This window comes from Seriola aureovittata, chromosome 16, assembly GCF_021018895.1.
Source record: "Seriola aureovittata isolate HTS-2021-v1 ecotype China chromosome 16, ASM2101889v1, whole genome shotgun sequence".
Classification (NCBI taxonomy): Eukaryota; Metazoa; Chordata; class Actinopteri; order Carangiformes; family Carangidae; genus Seriola; species Seriola aureovittata.
The window spans coordinates 5,547,904-5,566,800 of NC_079379.1; the positions used below are offsets into that span (position 1 = coordinate 5,547,904).

The 18,897-nt window shown below is 41.8% G+C and overlaps 1 protein-coding gene and 1 long non-coding RNA gene across 2 annotated transcripts in view; one reads left to right on the forward strand and one right to left on the reverse strand.

Moving 5' to 3' along the window:
* The window catches only part of LOC130183548 (protein MTSS 1-like), a 59,794-nt gene that overhangs the window by 27,913 nt on the left and 12,984 nt on the right, over positions 1-18,897 (reverse strand). The gene's annotated exons all lie outside the window — the stretch shown is intronic.
* On the forward strand, positions 5,285-11,299 carry LOC130183551 (uncharacterized). The gene is made up of 3 exons (XR_008829848.1): positions 5,285-5,401; positions 7,376-7,429; positions 8,055-11,299. It is a non-coding gene; the product is annotated as an uncharacterized LOC130183551 (long non-coding RNA).

The window sequence follows — 18,897 nt, forward strand, 5'->3', positions numbered from 1 at the left end:
AAAAAGGAGACGAATGAAAACACTGCAGAAAAACATTACACAATATTAGCTTTTTCTGTGGGCATTTTTTAAGTGGCTAAAACACTCCCCGTCATCAGCAGCACATCACTCAGCTTCTGTACCGGTGCTCCTGCTGGTGCTGATCTGAATCTACTGCAGGTAACACACTGACTATAGATAAGTACCGAACACAACCCCACGTCTAATAACCCCGACCATCACTTTTAGAGCAGTGTTTAAAAAAAAAAAAAACAGTAAGTATACGTTAATTGAAGGTAAAAGTTTGAAATAATCATTTGAAGTCATATCACCAGGTCCCTATTTTTCTCCAGACCCTCGCCGCTGTTCCCTCGTCCCTTTATTCTCATGAAGCGAGTTGAAATATACTCAACTCACACAAACATGTCTCTGCCTCACATTTAGCTCAGAGCGAAAGCTGTGACTCCTGACATGTTTCCATTGACTTATGTCCAAATTCCCTTTCAGTTCAGTCTGAACACACAAACGACGCCACTACCTTGAATGACCTTGAGAATCAGATGAGTCAGACTGAGCAGTTTTTCTATTTTCTTCCATCCTCAGCATGTAATTCTTTAAAAAACTGCATCAGTGCCACATCGCGTATCAAGACGATAACGTCACCGTCGAGTTGATCTCACAGCTCTGGACGCTGTAACCGGAGGACGGGGTCGTGCGCCAGCGTGGGCTTGAGCTCTACAATGAACAGTAGGTGACCTGGAATCTAAGACTGGAATTTAAACCCGTCTCCCTCCATCCGACTGGGATGTGAACTCAGCCGTCACATTCCCACAGGAGGAGCTGCTCTACACGAAACACTGGTGGAACTGGGCTGAGGAACCGGAGCAGCTGAAGAGACACACACACACACACACACACACACACACACACACACACACACACACACACACACACACACACACACACACAGCACCCAGCAGGACAGGCAGTAAATCACTGTCCTGTCTTGTTGCTACAGGGAGGTTACGAGTAGAGAGCTATTTTTGAGAACTGGTGCATGAGGGGGGCGAAGAGAGGCGAGGAAGAGGTAGATGAAGGAAGCACAGAGGGCAGAAGGAGGGATGAAATGTCAGAGTAGAAGAAGAAGAGGGCAAGAGAGCAGGAGGATGGCAGAGAAGATGAAATGAAACATACAGATCTGTACATTTTTATTTTGTCTTCAAGTCCTTCAGATAACCTGTCAATCAAACAGTGCAGTCACAACTGGGTCACATGTCTTTGCATATTCCTGCTGATGCTCTAAATAAAAAGTCCAGTTTATCACTGGAAACTGGTCCAGTAAGGAAATACGAGCACCATCTATTATTTGGAAGAGAAACCGAAACCAAAATGAAACTGAATGCTAGAATTACAACAAAACTATATGATGTTAAAATCCAGCACAGTTTAAAGGAGCTATTCATAAGTTTTTCTATTGCTACATAGCTAATGTTAGCATTAACATCTGTTTACTTCAGCCAACGTTGCATTTATAATGCAAGAAGTTATAATACATCATCTGACCAGCTCTACTTCTTCAGGGCAGACTAGAAGCTACAGTGACTCACCAGCTAATTCTGGCCGGGGCTAGCTGGTTAGCATGCTAACTTCAGTAGAAGAAAAGAAGTGATTGGAATAGAAGCAAAACACGAGTTAACACTGGCTCTGGAGACCGCTCTTGGTGAGTAAAGGAATAAAGTTTGATGCTGAACTTTTCTTCGAGACTGGTAAGTAAACAGCTGTTAATGCTAACGTTGTCTGTGTAGCAATAGCAAAACTTACATATAGCTCCTTTAAAGACAGACGTCCTGGTCAGACTGTACCGTAGTTGATGTTGTTGTGTGCAAATATATATTTATTTCTATGAATATATGGTCAGTGTGTGATAACGTGCCCTCCCAGCATCATGTTCACCAACAACATCAGAAGGAACTCAGACGTCAGAGCTGGAGTCAGGTTGGATCACAAATTGCAAAAAACCCACAAAGAAGAAGGATGCATGTAATATGTAATATATAAGTTCCACTAAAACTTTTGCTGTCACAGTCTGCTGCTCTCTGATTGGCTGTAGGGCAGACAGAGCAAAAAAAAAAAAAATAAGGTGATGGTCAGTGTTCAAACAGCCGCGTAGTGTTGCCTGGTGGTTGCATCAGTCAGCATCTCTCTCTCTCTCTCCATATAGCCAAGGTCACTTTACCACTTCAATACGTCTCTCGAGTCAACAAGCAGCAGAAGTGTCGCTGCGCCGCCGCTGTCAATCTCTTTAATGCCATGGCACGAAATACCAACGTACGGCTAATTAGCAGCGTGTCGGAAAGGTCACATTGAGCTCAGCTGCAGGGGCGACAGGAGAGACGAGTACATGTAAGAAACTGCTGCACAAATATATCAACTTATATTTCACATTAACTACTCCACAGTGTCCGTGCAACCATTTAACAGCGAGATTCAGCAACTTAAAGCTGCGGGAACAGAGAAGTGGCCGGCCTCTGGCAGACTGAGGAACTCCATGATGCAGCTTTAAATGAAAGCGCAAAATGTTTGTTCAAAAATCAAATTTGGAAAACAAGAAAATAACAGTCAAGTATGCTTTGCTCATCAGATCTTGTACCTCAAAAATATGAAGATCAACACAAGCTGCAGCAAAAAAAAAAATCACATAATGATTTCATACAACTATGGACTTCCAGCTGTACAAGTGGGTGTGAATAAGAACTCCACTTTGCACCTCTGGTCCAATCACATGATCTTTCCCTCTCTGCTATCTCATTAGTTTACACATCACCACATTCATGTAAATGGGAAAATTCACCTTTGAAGTCGGAAAGTCTGATAAGATTTTAGTGCAAAACAGTAAATGTTTGGTTGGATGTGAAAACACTTTTGATTAATGCTGCAAATTCACAACGTGCATATACATTTTTTGCTAAATTAGTTAGAAAAGTTAATTATGAGCAGTAACCCTGATAATAAGGAACACAAATACTGGAAATAGCATCAACGTGTTGTTTTAAGGCACATCTTCTTTGAAGCGTCCATGTTGTTTCCACATTCCAACTTCAAAGCAGGTGAACACAACAAAGACAGAAGAACGACCTCCAAACTCGGGTTTTAGGATGATCCGAGGAGCATGCGATAAGCTAAATAAACAGTTAGGAAAACGCTGATCACTCTGAGCCTGCTTCAGTTGTTACCCTGCTCTCACAGCAGTATCATTTCAGAGCCTTTTCTGCCCTGGATTACACCTCTCAGGCCAAAGACATTTAAGGATTTACTTGACATATACTCAGAATTTCAGTGCGCGGTGAGATGTTGGAAATTGAAAGTGAAAAACCTCTTCTCACTTCTGACACCAAGGCCTCTCTACGCCATCGACTCTAAAAGACAATATTAGCCAATGACGACAATTAAATAAAGTTTAATTTCTAGATGATTCTGAATAAAAAACTAATGCAAAAGCCAAAGGGGTCAACGATATCAGTGCCTCGTTGACAGTGTCACACACTGAGCCGTCAGTCCAAAACCATTTAAAAACTTGCTGGTATTCAAATTTAACTAGGTTACAGTACAAGAGAGGCGGGAGTTTTTTGGCGAGTCCCGTTAGAGGAGTAAACAGAATTCCTCGCAGCTCCTGCAGGGCGACGGGGTCGTACGGTCCCGGAATACCACACACCGAGGCAGGGAGGGGAGCAGTCCAAGGATGCCAGGCAGGGGAGGCTGCAGTCTTAGGATGCCTTCTGCATGAGTGTGTGTGTGTGTGTGTGTGTGTGTGTGTGTGTGTGTGGATTCTTTAAATAAGTAGATATTCCTGGGAATACCTCCCCTCTCCGATTACGTCCTGGATGTATCAGTTTGCTGCTGGTGGGATTTTCAGACCTCTGGTATGACGGACGACCCTCAGCGAACACCAACACGATTACTTGTTTTAAAAGTCATCACTGCGGGTTTTTGTTAATTAACTGATGTAAGAGGCTCAGTATGAACGAGTTGTGGTGGATCACTTTGCCTTAAAACTGCTAACACTCTTTATTTCAGATTTCACCCACATAACTGTTGACCCGTTACCGCTGTAGCTGGTGTCCTGGGGGAGGGACAGGGTTGTCATGGGCAGTGATAACTGTCAATCATCAGCAGCGAGGCAGCTGCTCCAGCCTCGACTCACTGAGCTGCTGCAGTTACTCAGGGGAGACAAAAACTTAGTTAAAGGTTCAGGTCAACCTGAACCTGAACCTTGAATTTAACTCTAAACTTAATTCTGTGGTCACATATTACACACATACATTTACATATTAGATATTTTAGGTTGTTTTAGTGTCCAAGTTCATTATTTCATACTAAAAGCTGTTAAATTACTCTACTGTGTCTGCTCTCTAATAGACCACTCTTATTTTGACATAATACTAAGGTACGTTTTCAGAATAAAGCCCGTCTTGCAAACTTGTGTTTTTAGATTTCAGAATAAAAGGTTATAAAAAAATTGCCATTTTTACAGCCAGGAAAGAAACATGTAAAAATTCAAATTCAATCTAAAACCCAAAGATGAAGTGAAGTGCCAAAAAAAAAAAAAAAAAAGGTATGTTGTGTTTATTTGTGTTCCTCCCTTCATGTTTTGTAAACTGTCCTTGATACTCGCTGCGCAAATAAACGGCGGCATCACTTGTCTTCTATCTCTCCCATGATTCCTTGAAGCTTTTATCGTCCTCTGAGGAGCTCGGGGGGAAGATTCAGATTGAAGAGTTCGGTCGTTCCTCCTCCTGTGGCAGCTGAGAAAACACATCAGCTCAGAGGACACGGAGACGAACCAACCTCCCAGCCACCAGGCCTTTCACACACTGTTCGGTTACTCCCTCTCTCACACACACACACACACACACAGACACAGACACACACACACGTGAGATTGGTGGAAACATGCTTCGACCTACAGAGAAACAGGAATGCAGAAACGAGATCCTGTTGATATCAGATGCTCTTTAATCCAAACATTTTAAAACAAATCCAACGGAATCGTCCAAGTTCAGCCAACACACGCACACACATGCACACACACGCACTCTTTGAACTGAGACTAAAACAAAGTAAAGCGAGCGTTTGATTTGTTTGACCCGAGCTGCTGCCAGCCCCCCGAGCGAAACCACAGCTCTTATTTCACCACTAATCTGTATTCTGAAAGCGTTGGCAGGCTGACTGTGAACACCCACTGCCCTGTGTGTGTGTGTGTGTGTGTGTGTGTGTGTGTGTGTGTGTGTGTGTGTGTCAGAGAGCTAAAAGCTTGTGTCACTTCAGATTTCGACCTGGCCTGTAAAGACGCTGATGCTGCTCAGGTTGCTGTTTGAAAAACACACACCCTGATCAGGGACCGACTGGCCTCACATAGCAGATGGTAAGATGATTCTTTCAATATTGTAAATTCAACATTGTTTACTTGCCAGCAATCTTCTACACAGCCTTACCGCAGCTAACTGTCAACCAGTACCATAGTGTGAAAAACAAGATACATGATAAGAGTGTATATTATGTCACACGTGCACAATACAAACAAAACCGGGGATCCATAACAACACTGCTCCATTGTGCCGCTAATGGTGATAAACGGTAAAGTTATCGACAGGAACAGCCAACCTCAAGATGAATGACGTCTCCTGGTTCACAGCACTGACGCAACCGGCTGGTTGATTATTAAAAATATCAAACTCTGACCCAGGAAATATTCACAGTGAAAAGTGATGCAGCTCAAAGTTGATAAAAAATAATTCATTATCAATTATTAAGGGCAAAGAACTGGCCGCCATGTTTGAATTGTTCTTACTAATCCATCATTAAATCATCTCACAGTAATTCATGCAAAACAAAAAGTGTCATTGTGTGAAAGGTTTTACTGAATTTATCAGCAGCTGCAGTGAAGCCAAGACAACGTGTTGACAGTAAACAGCAGTTTACTAAAACTGAACAGACAGAGATAATGACAGTGTGTGGGTGAGAGTAGGTGAAGTGTCTCTTTGTAGCTCTGGCTTATCTACACACAGCAACACACACACACACACACACACACACACACACACACACACACACACACACACACACACAGACAGGGTGAAGCAGTCCAGCTTGTGTTGGTCGTCTGCTGTTTAATGAGCTGTAATCTATTCAAGAGACCCCGAGGCAGTTTGACACAACTGCTGCGACACACACACACACACACACACACACACACACACACACACACACACAGCTGATTACTACATTGTATTAAAGACTTCCTGGAGAAACAACAGTGTGACAGTCTCAAACTTCCAAACTGATCTTAAGGAGGTGAAACTGCAGCTCGACACAAACCTGAATAAAACAATAACAACTTCTCCTCTAAGACACTGTCTCACTGTGAGAACAGGATGAACTAAATTGATTAATATTATTCATAGTAAACTACAACACATTTAAATAAAAAAAATTAGTTACAAAGGGTTTCACAGAGAAAGGACAAAGTTGTCTTTAAAGCAGCTATAATCAATATTTTTTATAATGACAACACATCACATGACAACATGAGAGGAGTCACTGGTGGGGACCAACCTACTGAGAATTATCAGCTGAACCTGCAGCTCCCCTCGGCTTTACAGAGTTTCTCCGGTTCTCTCCCCACGCTCTCATAATGTTGTTTACAGCCTCTGTGTTCAGAGAAACAGCTGTGAAAAGGAACTGTCCACCGCCGAACAGCAGACAGACACAGTCGGAGAGCAGCTGATCAACACAGTGGAGCATTTAGCAGCTAAAGAGCCACACGTTTCCCTCAGGAGCTGGTGGAGACCAAAAACAGAGCTACAAGAAGGAGAGGGAATACTGGAATATTGTGATCTTGTTTCTGCAAGTGTGCAGACAGCAAAACTTTACTGACTCTTTCAAAAGATTTATATGTAAATGTATAAGTTAAATAAAAATATGCATTGGTAATATGTAACTTCAGCTGATAGGTGTAAACCACAGTATGGAAGCTGACTGTGTGTTGTGGCCTTAATGAAATGTGTGGGAGGTCTATGTTTCTATGTTGACAGTGGTGATTTTGCCAGGGTACCCAGGTGTGTGTGTGTGTGTGTGTGTGTGTGTGTGTGTGTGTGTGTGTGTGTGTGTGTGTGTGTGTTTTAACTACCAAAAGCCTGTTGGGGCAGAACTCTTTCTTCAGTGATTGGTTGTTGTCTGTTAAACCAGACACACTTTGATCCTCCCATTGCTCCCCGGAGATGGATACCACACACACACACACACACACACACACACACACACACACACACCTCTATTTCTCTGGCAGCATGTAAACCAAATGCGAATTAACCGTTGGTGCATCACTTCCCTCCCACAGACCTCCAGTAGAAGACCTCCTGTCTGGGAGACTGTGATCTACATCAACTAGCCGGTGGGTAGAGGGGGTTTTAGTTGGTTACATGTGCCAGGTTTTTGTTGCCAAAACTCTAAAAGCCTCTACAGTGAACATCAACACAATGAACAGTTTACTGTTAAACATGTGGGAGAAGAGTGTGTCACATCTTTAATTAAGTTATGAGAACTAGAGAGAGAACTGGTTAGATTAGTCCTGTTTTGACTGGTTTGCTTTGATAAATAAAAACTTTTCAATTAGAAATACTAGTTTTAACTTTGCAAAGTCAGGTTTAAAAACTGCACTGTTTTTGCTTTAAACTGATTACCAGCCGAAACATGAGGACTTTAAGCAGTGACGGTTGAAGGGACGGCTACAACGTGATGACATAGGCTGTGGGCCGCATCCTTCGGACACGTTCTAAGAAAGTGTGGCCCTTCGCAGCCGTGCTGGACCGCGAAGGCCGAACCGAAATGAGACGGTCCGGTCTACAGAGGATTTTGTGCCTGCCCTTACCCTTACCATAAAATCTTGAAGTATTAAGGTCCTTGGTTTTAACAGTTGTGCCATTAACTGTTGAACTGAGCTGAAACCCAATACTTTACATTTAAAAGTGTAATCCTCAGGCTCTCTCTCTCTCTGTGTTGTTTGCTTTCATTACCAGCACGCAATGAATCTTGTGGATAGGCTGGGCAACGAAGGATCCACCTTCCATACCGATCCACCCCTTCATTTCCCAGGAAAAGAAGGACACATTTCTCGGTCGTGTTTGAAGAAGCCTTGGAAATGCAGCAGTCTAGTGGAGCTGCTGTGACGCAATCGGTCTTCAAATGCAGCCCACGGAGGATGCAGCCCCTGAACTGAGACACAGCTAGAGATTCTCTTATGACCCAATTGTCTACTATAGGAGAAAGACTGTTTTGCCGTAGTAGACAGTCGGGCTGCAACATTAGGAAGTGTCGCTTCAACTATCACTGCTTAAAAGACCCTAATGTCTGAATGTTGCACCTTAGCTATTCAGATTATTCAGAGTGCCTTTTTGTGTCCATGTTCTCATCATTTATTCTATCACACATTCATTAACTTGACTAGAGAGCAGGCTGACAAAATCTTTGCATTTTAAAGTTGTGTTAATTTCCAGCAGAACTACACAAAAAGCAGAAAAAACACAATTCTGACCCATTAGCATTCATAATTCATAATTATCCTCCCTTTTTAGCTCTGTTTTTGGTCTCTACCTACTCCTGAGGGAAATATCTGCTCCATGATCCACTGTATTCACCGCCTGGTCTTTAACCGTGTCTGTCCTCTGTGCACCACAAAACCAAAACTAGGCGTTAAACGAGGCTAAAAAAGGTCGGTGATGATTCTCTGTGGATTTGTCTCTGTGGCTCTGTTCACATGAAATGTTCTGCAGTCAGTTGATTCATTGTCAATATAACATAAAATGATTGTCAGTCACAAGATGTTAACATGTAAAGGAAAAGGGATGAAACTACAAATTCAGTTCAGGTGGATTAAATGTGAAGCTGGCCGACAGAGCAGAGCAGGTACGCACAGTTCACCTCTGCAGCATGACGGTGTAGCGGTGAATTATTTAACAGCTGTTCAACCTTTACAAATGGCTCTGACCTCCTGCTGGTCCCCTCCATCACCACAAACACCGCAGTCTGGAGGGACAGACGCTACCAGTCTCCTACAACTGGGTTCTGTCTTTTTTCCCGGAGTTTCTCTTTTCTATTTCTTCTCCTCTTTTACTTCCTTTCCTCTCATTCCCTCCGTCCCCTCCCTCCATCCTGAGGTGAATGTGAAAATGTAGAATAAGCCAACATCTGTGTCTTTCTTTAAAACACAAAATCAAACTCTAAAACATGACAAAGCTTGTGGTACAACCGTGGGCCAAATCCGTCCCTCCTTTGTCTTTCTCCTCAGAGACTTGCCTACAGCCCGAGTCCAGACCTGCAGAGTGAGTGCTTAATTATTCCCTCTGATGCTCCCTCAGATGGGTGGGGCCTCATAACTAATTAGGAGCAGTTTGTGCAGGAGATGAAAAGAAAACACACACAGTCTCACCTGCTGGGTAGCCCTGGTTAATAATTCAAACAGACCCTCAGGCTGACTCCCACAGACAGCAGGTATATTCCTGTGTAGGTACAGTACAGACACACAGCTGCAAGATTATAGGAAATATAAGATTATCCCACTTCGTCTGCTCTGATGTAGTGGTGAATTACTGAGTTTCTCACAATAAAAGTAGAGGTTTTTTTTGTGCTTTCAACATATATTTCATTTTTGCTTCTTTCTTGTTTTTATTCTGTCTTACTTTTTACATATTTAATTGCAGAATTTAAAGACAAAACCTGCATGTCGAAATCAAAAGACTGTGTGCATTTCTCTGTGGACTGAGCGCTTTGATACTTTCACAGTATTAATATAGAAGCTAGACTTGCTTTATAATCAAACAACACATGGAAATGTCACATTACACACTATGGGACCTTTAACTGTTAACACAAATTACAGCATTAATACTAATCTTTAATATCTATATCACCTTATATGCATTATTTGGTGCAGAAGTCAAACCTCTTGCTCGCAGTTTTCCCTCTTCTACAACAAAGATCTGCACCTACATTCAAGTGCAGCAGCAGTAAAAAGTGAAGGTACTCAGCTTAATAGAAATCTAAGCTGCTCTGTACCAGCTGTGTAAGGTCCCAGTTTAAGCACTGATCACAATGTGATACGTGGTTTTCACTAGACATAAATAATGGTGTTAAACTGGTGGATTATTTTTGCCCAGGACCAGATGTCGTCATAAGCTGTTTGGTTTATGCTGATAAATATACAATGTTCATTAACTATAGATCCACACATCTGCACTCATTCTTATATGAATGATAACGTGTATGTGTGTGTTTCATTTTGCATGACGTCAAACCAGGCATCTGCTGCTGTTGCCGTGGTGATGCCATACCATAATGAGGCCCCTTTAAGACCACACACTGCTGCCGCTGCTGGCAGTCCACTTCAGCTCTGCTCTCACATTAAACAGCACATGTGACAACGAACACCTGGAGCCTCGTCAATAAAACTGACTCATGATCAGGTTTCAACAGAAATCCACGATCACGTGATCCGTCACTGAGTCAGTGAAGGTTTTATCCCTGTGACCAGTTTTCTGTCAATGTTTTTCAAAAGACTCTCAGGCCTTGTTTGAGTCTCTGAAGACACTTCCAACATTATCCCAGAGTCTCGGCTGGAGCACTCGGCTCTGGTTTTGGTCTCAAGCCCGGTGTGGACCAGCGTTACCACTGCAGCATTACTGGTCACAGCTTCCAGTTTCCCACCATGAAACTAAACACCAGGTCTTTGCAACATAACAGCCTACACTTGGTCTGAGAACAGGAACTTGTTGGTGGTTTATATGTCAAGATGTGAGACTAAAGGGGGCGGAGCCTTGCTGTCCTTGCTGCCGTCTGGAACAAACCTGCCTCAGACTTACAACGTCAGTATCTTCTTTTGAATCACTGTCACAAAACTTTTGAATAATCTCTTAAATATTTCACATATTTTTACATTGTTCATGTCTGTTTCTATTTTTACTGTGATTTTATTTTTATTTTGATTAATTTGCATGTGTTTTGTTATTTTATCCTTGTGAAGTACTTTGTATTCCATGATTTTTATAAGTGCTATATAAATACATTTTATTGTTATTATCATTATTATTATTATTATCTTAGCAGTACTGTTTCCTTTGTATTTCAAACTTCTCTAAATTCAAAGGAATGTGCAGAAGCATCTGACACTTATTTCAAATTTGGACAGGACATAAGCCCTAGACGAGTTTCTTACCTCACCTGCAAATCCACTTCATAAATAAAACTATATACAGTGCATTTGGAATGTTTTGTGTGCGCTAATCAATGAATCAAAAAATCAAAATCAACTCATGAACAACATTACCACAAAAGTAGAAATAATAAACAGGCAATGTGCAGTTTTTTACTGATTCCAACTAATTTCATCTTGGCCTTGACTTGTTTTTAACCATTTTTGGACTCAGTCCTGGTTTGGACTTGGACTTGATCCCATTTGGACTCAATCTCGACTCGACTGCGTTTTGGACTCATACCTGACTAGACTCGTACTTGGACGGGACATAAGTGGTGCTCACTAGAGCCCTCAATCTGGGATTCTTTGGGTAGTGGTTTCGGCCAGAACAGACCACAGTTCCAAGACTCTTTTTTGACTTTCATCTGCTCTTTTCAAAATATTCACATAGTGTTAGACCCCGATAAGATTACAAATACTAATGGGAAAAATCCAAACATTTAGTATTTTCAGCAAAATAATTTCTGATCAACCTGCAAAGTTTTAATTTTCTCTAATTTGACCTCTTCTATTTCCTTTTTGGCACTGAGGGTGTGTATATGGACAGAGACAAAGATTATTTTTCATGTTTCTGTCCTTTCTTCCACTCCTGTGGAAGAAAGGACAGAAACATGAAATATACAATAGATCTATACAATAGATTTGTAATTGTTTAACATCATTACTAAATGGAGTTTCTATTATTTAAAAGAAAAAAACCCTGTGTAGGTCACTCTCAGAGCAGAAAATATCTATGTTTTTTTTTATCACTGAAACATTTCCTTTAAGGAAACTTTGTCAGAGCTGCTGGAAATCTGCATCAGACGTCATGTGTGTCTAATCATCCACGGGACAAAAACACATAAATCAAATCATTAAATGGGGCAGAGAGAGTGTTTAAATAAAAGTGCTGTCAGCAGTCAGGTTCGTAGCAACAGTAGTAAATAAAAATAGTGATTACAGTTATAAGCAGGGACGTGTCGTGGCCTGTGTTTCTGAACATTTGACCTCGGCGCTAGAGGAACCTCAGAGACACATGAGACGGTTGTGACTCGGCTGGTGGGATGAAGAAGTTGGAGCTGGAACAGAGGAACAGAGAGTTTGGTTTTACAGTAACTTCAGCTGATTAAACTCTGATCCTGGTAAAACTTTTACTTTTCCTGGCCCACTTGATCAGATTTTTGAGGCAATTTTGTTCCTTTTTGTGGTTAACATTATTGAACTGTGTAATAAATTGCTTAAATTGCATTTTGGCGGATAAACACTGGATTTTCACCACTTGAGATTTGTTTTTCCACTGGTCGCCAGAGTTTTACCCTCTTTGCTTTTTTATTTCTGATCACTTTCTAGGGCACAGATTTTTTTAATTCTTAGGTTTTGGTTTCAGCTGGTGTTTTCTTTTTTTAACACTGTATTTTACAGGTCTGTAATTTTCCGAATAATTTACTGTCTCCATTTCCAGCTCTAAGAACAACAGATAAATTAATGTCCAGTCAGTCAATATTGAGAGTGAATGTACCATCAGCCCCCACATATGTGACAGAAGCCTGTAGAGGACATTAGCCACATTAGTGTGTGAATAGATGATAACTGAACTATAGGTGAAAGCGTAATTTTCACTCTGATCCATGTATTCATTTTTAATTTTTCAGACATTTCATGACCTTTGGGAGCACTGATCCTGTTAAATATTGATCCCAGTGAGTTTGATTTAATCTATGATCAGGTTCTGCGCATAAAAATTTAACAAGTAACATATCGTGATTCTATATTTTAGTTTTTTTCTTTGTATCTAATTGAAACATTTACAGGTCACTGGATCATCATCAGGCTGCTGCAACCTTTGACCTTTTCAATTAAGGTCAGACAGTCAGATTTATTCTCCTCCAACTTCAAATTTTGGAAAGGAAGAAGTTAGCTGAATGAAAAGATATGTTAAACATTTTAAATATTTTTACTTCTTCTGAGATGCCTTCAAGTTTTGTAACAAACCTCCCAGAACTCTCTGCTGGCGCCATAATGGACATCCACTGGAAAGCTATATTTGATCAAACAATGTCTCTGAGTGTAAATAATGTCATATCTACCAACCAGGCTGGAAGCTGGAAAACACTCTGAGAAGAAAAGTGTAAGAAGAACTTTCTGGCATGTTAAAGGAGCTATTTGTAAGTTATGCTAATGCTACATAGCCAACACTAGCATTAGCAACTGTTTACTTACTAAGTCTAGAAGAAGTTCAGCGTTAAACTTCAGTCCTTTACTCACCAAGAGCTGTTCTTCTACTGAAGTTAGCATGCTAACCAGCTAGCCCCTGCCCCTTCGGCCAGTCACATCACTTTCCGATACCGAGTCACTGTAGCGTCAAGGCTGCCCTGAGGAAGTAGCTGCTCAGAGGACATATTATAACCTCTTTTCACTGTCTAATTTTCACTTTTCAGACTTGTCTTCAGACCCAACCAACACTGACTCAGTTGACATCACTTCAGGACATTTATCAGGACGTGGATCCATGTAAGACTTTATACAACTTTTCGCATGTAGACCTCCCCAACATCTGGAAACAAACTCTGATGCGTAAAATTGTTGAGGTTCTCCTTTAAATGTAAGAAATGCTCAGTGTGTGTTTTTGGTAAGGTGTGTGTGTCTCTATCTGACCTTGATGAAAATTCTAAAAATGCTGCTGCGTGGACACTGCAGATATGACATCACTCACCTGCGCCTGAGATGACATCATTAAATGATGAGCTGCCAAAGGAGGCCATCTGTGTGCTGCTGAAGACTCAACACACACACACACACACACACACACACACACACACACTCTGCGGACACTGACTGCAGCAGCCTCCACAGGGGTTCACTTCACTACAGTCTGTCTACAACAACACACATTACAAGCTCTATGCAGTTTACAACCACCTCACACACTCTACACAATCCAACAACTGAGACTGTTTTACAGGTTTTTTTCCCCCATTGCTTTGTGACAAGCTACATATCATGTTAACAATTACAACTGTTGTGTTTGACATTTTCATATCCTATATATCCTGCATTAGCTTGATCCGGCTCCAACTGAAGCTACACACAGACCTGTGATGTTTATTATAATGTTTAATAGACAACCAGATGCTATGATTTTTATAGCTGCTCCATTAAATCAAATTAAAATATTTTTAGATGTCTGACGCATTCGAAGTGTGAAGCGGCCAGAATGAGAGTCAGCACCTCCAAGTCTGAGGCCACGATTCTCAGCCGGAAAATGGTAGACTGCTCCCTCCGGGTGGGGGTGAGTTACTGCCCCAAGTGAAGTGGTTCAAGTGTCTCCTCAGCAGTAATGGGGACGTTGTACCGGACCGCTGTGGAGAAGACAAAGCTGAGCCGGAAAGCAAGCACCCTTTCCTTTCCACAAGACCAAGCGAGGTAAGGAAATGGATTTCCCAATTTACTGTGGAAAACCTTGACTGGCCTGCACTGAGCCCTGAGCTCAACCCGATCCAGCACTCTGACATGAACTGGATTGCTGACTATGAGCCGGACCTTATCACCCAGCGTCAGCGTTGGACCTCACTAGAACTCTTGTCGCTGAATGAGAACAAATCCCTGCAGCCAGGCCAAAAAAACTCGTGAAACGCCTGAAGCCAGAAAAGCGGAGGCCGCTACAGGAGCAGATTAACGCCCATGGCTCCCTAATGAGATGTTTAATTATCTCACATGAATAAATAAAGGTTATGTCAGGCTGGTTTTGAAGAAGCTATGGTGATTCATATTCCTGTCGTTGTAACCGGAACTCGTCATGATGCTGATACTTGTCTTTACCACAGCACTAGTCTTTACCCTGCAGCTTCATAGCACCTGCAGCTGCTCTGTGTGAAGGGCATTAATGAAAAAGCTATAATAATAAAACCAAAAAAATACCTATTAGATAAGAAAAGACCAGGAACAAGCATATAATTAAATTAAGGAAGAAAATCTAAAATATTCAAAGCATCATCTCAAACTAACGACTCAGAGTCCACTGTCCTACATTTACACCATGAATGCTTCCTTTCTGTAACTTTCCTTTTTGTCCCTCTTTCCCTGCTTCCCTTTCTCTTCTTCTTTTTTCTCCTCTTGTCCACTCTTTTCTCCTCTTTCCTCCTCCATCTTGTTCTCCCTCTCCTCTCTCTCTCCTTTTCCTCTACTTATTCACTGCCTTCCTCATCCTTGTGTGACGTTCCCTCCTTTCTCCCTTCCTCCTCTCCTTCCCCCTCGTTATCTCTCCTCCTCTTCCTCCCATCTTCCTCTCCTTTCTTCTCTACACTTTTGTTCATCTTACAAACTCGGCTCTATTCTCCACGCATCTCTTCATCCTCATTTCTCGACTTGTCTCTCCTCCTTCCTCCTCCTCTTCCTCCTCTGTCCGACCTAGTTACCAGGTGTTGACATATTGACGCGGCCCCTGTCAAAGCGACGGCCCTCAACCGGCCTTCACCTCAGAACGAAATCCTCCCTGGCAGCGGGTTGCTGTGGCAACCATGGTCCAACACACACACACACACACACACACACACACACACACACACACACAATCAGGTAGAGAAAGGAGGACACCCGCGGTTCCTTATCTCCACAGTGTGTGTGTTGTTTCTGTGTGTGTGTGTGTGTGTGTGTGTGTGTGTGTGTGTGTGTGTGTGTGTGTGTGTGGGATATGATAAGATAGCGATCCTCCACTTACAATATTTGCATCTGTTCCAACTGTCAGCGTTTACGCAGTCAAAGTGGAAACTTCCTGTGGTGGGAGGGCAAGAAAAATGTAAATATAACTGGGGGAGAACCCACAAAGAGCGATTCTGTCTTTTATGCTTTTGTATTATGGGTGGAAACAAAATCTAATTATCATGCATCTCTGAACACGGCAGTCGTTTGCCTGACAGCGTGTGAATGCATCTGAAGGTCGTGCTTCACCTGAACTTTTAAATGACAATTTCTTTAAATATCAACTGATGATATTTTTGCAAATGATACGATATATGAATGTAACAACAAAAAGACTACGGACGCCCATTATAACAAAATAAACGCATTCAAATTGCATTTTAATGTCATACATGAAATTATAAAATTAATAATACTAAATAATAATTATTTTATTTTGAAATTTATACATCCCAAATATATAACAGCACATGTTTATTCAAGTACAATGTGATGGTGAAGGAGGCTTTCAGTCTATTCATGAACTATTTCAATATTATAAAGAGTATAGTCTGGACCTGCTCTATTTGAGAGAACTTCTGTTGTGTTTTGGCGCTATATAAATATTGACTTGACTCACTATTTTGATTCCAAAAGCAGATGAACAACCACATTAAATATTATAGCTTCAGCTACAAATAATTTTATGTTCATTTGCCAAGAAATTGTGGTAATTGAGGAGCAGCTTTCTACAACGTCTCATTCAACACTTCCTTAAGATTTTTCAAATTAATAGTCTCCCAGCCTTCCCCTTTTTTTTAGAGGGGACACCAATCCAGAAAAACCCAAAAGAGGAGAAGCTGGTGAAACTGTTCTGTTAAAAAGCCTGTGTTGTTGTTCTGATGGAATCTAGATATGATGGAAGGAATGATAGACAGAACGACAGATAGAATGATAGAACGATAGAACGATAGATAGATAGAACGATAAAACGATAGATAGATAGAACGATTGATAGATAGATAGATGATAGATAGATAGATAGATAGATAGATAGATAGATAGATAGATAGATAGATAGATAGATAGATAGATAGATAGATGCTCAGTCTGAATCCTGCAGTGATTTCCATCTTGTTGCTATGAGCACCAGCAGCAGCAGCAGCCGGCCGGACATGACAGCCAACAGCCTCCCAACCCCCCTCCATCCATCTTTTTCATCATCCCTCTCTCTCCCCCATCACCATCTGCCCTCTATCTCTCTCTTCCACCTCCTCTTCCTCCTCTCTCATTTGCCATCCATTCCTCTGCCACTGCACATCATCATCGTTTCTTTTTTTTTTTTAAATTCTTCTAAGCGAATCATTTCATCTGTTTTGGTCTAAAATTTCCAACAGTGCCTCCCTCTGTTCTCACTGTTCACCCCTCCTCCACCCTCCTGTGCAGGGATAGAATTGAACAGACTGGGTATACTGGTAAATTTAATAATTCAACACATCTATCAGAGCTGACTCACTGTTCACAGGTCAAAAAACAATAAAGCTTAAAGTTCTGCACAGACAACTCGAGCAGCTATTTGCCTCTAATGTCCCTCATCAGAAACATTTCATTATATAATGCACTTTTTATAATATGTGGTTTTAAGGAATGAAATTGATATTTGCCTTATAAATCCAGAGCGTGTCTGGTTCTGTTCTTCCCTTTCAGGCCTGTGGGACTTTAAAGTGAAGAAGTTTATATGTTGTATACATCTGTGAGTTACAGCACTTCAGCCACAGGGTGACTGTTTCCTTCTGAGGTTGGTTAATTTGAGTCATTTCAGCAGCCAGAAGTGGTGAAACATTTCATAGTTAAAAGGCACAGTAGATATAAGAATAAAAAAGCTTTGGTGCAGGTGGCGCAAGTGCGTTTAGGGCGTGTCCGTATCACTTTTGCTATTTAAAAGCCTGGTGCGCTTGCACCTTGGCATATTGCTATTATAAAGGTGCCGTGTTTCACACAGTTAGTGCCGCTTGCAGCTCTGCAGTGAAGTAACAGCACAAAACACAACGTTAGAAATATTTTGTTATATGATGAGAAGTGCGAATGGATCTTCGGTTCGTTATGAAACTGTGATGGATGACGGAGAACCACTGTGGCGGATTGACCAGGTATTAAGAAAGAAGCTTCTCTGCAGAGCCTCCTGCAAGACACATGACAACGTTATACTGCACACAATACGTCACAAAGAAGCTCCGACCTTCTGAGGATGTATTGTGATGTTCCACATGACTTGTGCGTAACGGGCAGAGTGTATGCGCTCTGTGCTCCCCTGTATGTTGGCACATACTACTCTCTTGACAATGCAAGATATAACCATGAATTCTGAGAAAGATTTTACGCAACATTTGATATTTATCTGATGTTACTGAATCATCAAGAATCAAATCAAATCAAAGTGATCGATTCGATTCTGGACTTTGAATCAAAATCAAATTCAATCAGGTGATCAATGCCGACATCCGGCCCTCATCAGTAAATAAAGATATTGTTTTTAAAAAAAAAAGACGCGGTGAGTAACAGCGTCTGTTTTGCTTCAGTGGGTCAGAGGTGTGAGGAGGAGGAGGAGGAGCAGTGCGGGAGGAAGTCAGGCATGTTGGGGTGTGGCTCCACAGACCTCTAATCGTCCCAACGGTCGCTGAGAGAAACCAATAATTCTACCCACTGCTCCAGGTGAAACAGGCAATGTACCGCACACACGCACACGCACACACACACACACACACGCACACACGCACACACACACACAAGTCAATTACAGAGTGGCTGTGACCCACAGCCCTAGAATCATCGCGGCGGTGACTGATTGTTTCCTCGGTTAATGTTGTCATTGTGACAGCGAGTTGCCTCGACAGGAAGCTGGCCTACATCCAGCACTGTGGACTGACACACACACACACACACACACACCTTAAAGA